This window comes from Hyalella azteca, unplaced genomic scaffold (assembly GCF_000764305.2).
Source record: "Hyalella azteca isolate HAZT.00-mixed unplaced genomic scaffold, Hazt_2.0.2 contig17671, whole genome shotgun sequence".
In the NCBI taxonomy this organism is placed as follows: Eukaryota; Metazoa; Arthropoda; class Malacostraca; order Amphipoda; family Hyalellidae; genus Hyalella; species Hyalella azteca.
In genome coordinates this window covers 94900-96667 of record NW_025947446.1, presented here as the reverse complement: position 1 = coordinate 96667, position 1768 = coordinate 94900, and positions in this window count along the sequence as shown.

Sequence of the window (1768 nt, the reverse complement as noted above, 5' to 3'; positions counted from 1 at the left end):
TCTGAAAGAGGCGAAGTCGAATTTAGCTGTCGCGCGGCATTCGATATGAAACGAGATTATTTGTACGCGCAGTTATTTTCTTACGTAATAAATCACTTGGATGGCGAAATAGTCGGCAAAGTTTATGAGTGATTTACAGAATCAACAATATTTGGACACGGTCACTCGAAAATGTGCGATTAATTAATTAAGTAACACGCGAGTCTAAGCTTTTGGTATGACCTAAGCCTTGAGTATGACCATAGAAGATGAGCATTTGAGCAAGATGAGCAAAAAACAGCGTTGGAACACATCCATGCGACAAAATTTCTTCTCGCTTCGAGTCACCGACATGTGGAACAGCCTCCCTGATAGCATCGTTGATATGTTTTGAAATACACGAAGAAGAGGTTCTCAAGCGCCTGGTAGCTCTAATTCCAAACAAGTCATGTGGACCAGACGGCTTCCATCCCAGATTGCTCAAAGAATTAGCAACCGTTCTGGCCGGCCCATTGACAGTATTCTTTCAAAAAACCTTGAACGAAGGAACTTTGCCGTCTGACTGGAAAGAAGCTTAAGTAACACCATTGTTCAAAAAAGGTGACAAAAGCAGCCCCGGCAACTATCGCCCTGTCAGTCTGAAAAGTGTTGTTTGTAAGCTAATAGAATAGAAGTGTCGGCGTTGAAGAAATAGGCCCATGGCCTGTTGCCGATTCTTGAACTTTTCGTGACTTGATTCACAAGGGATCCGGCCTTTGGAACCCGATCTTTCTATAGCTGACGATTGATTGAGATGGAATAGAATCTGTTGTGAAGGATAGGATTATCGATCACTTGACTGCTCACCATCTCCTATCAGATTGTCAACATGATTTTATTGCCGGTAGATCCTGCACCACTAACTTATCTACGTCAAATAAAGCCCAATTGCAAGATGATCTTGACAGCTTAGTTAACTTAACTCGGCTGATACGTGGCAGCTGCGGTTTAATGCTGACAAGTGTAAAGTACTTCACCTCGGGAAGAACAATGAACAGCAAGATTACAGCATGAGAAGACATGGTTGCAACGAGAGAGTAATGTTTGAAAAGTCTAGTGTGGAAAAAGATCTTGGAGTTTATGTCGACAAGGAGCTGAAATTTTCTAAGCATGTTGAAACGCAAACTAACACATCCAACTAACTTCTTGGACTAATCAGACGCTCATACGAGTTCCTAGATGCAGAAGCGATGAAGGAGTTGTTTGTTGCTGTCGTGCGCCCGAATCTAGAGTTTGGAAACGTTGTGTGGTCACCGAGATTTGAAAAGGACAGAAATTTAATGGAGAATGTTCAAGGACGTGCAACAAGGATAATTCCAGGCTTGAAGGGCAAGTCCTATGAAGGAAGATTGAAGATTATGAAGCTTCCAAGCCTCAGTTATCGACGTCTGCTTGGGGATCTCATTGAAGTATACAAGTATACTCATGGTTTATACAAGGTCCCCGAAGGATTACTAGAATTTTAAACAAGAACCAACACCAGGGGTCATGGCTATAAACTAAAAAACTGCGCTGCAACTTCACCACCCTACAACATTTCTTCTCGCTTCGAATCACCGACATGTGGAACAGGCTCCCCGATGAAATCGTTGGCGCTCCAAGTATGAACGCGTTCAAGAACAGACTAGATAAAACTATGGAAAAATATATGTTCAGATTTGAAATGCCTAGCACCATATCGAACCCGGTGGAAGTCTAGTAGCTACTTCAAACTATCGCCAGTCATGAAAAGATCCGGTCAAATGACACG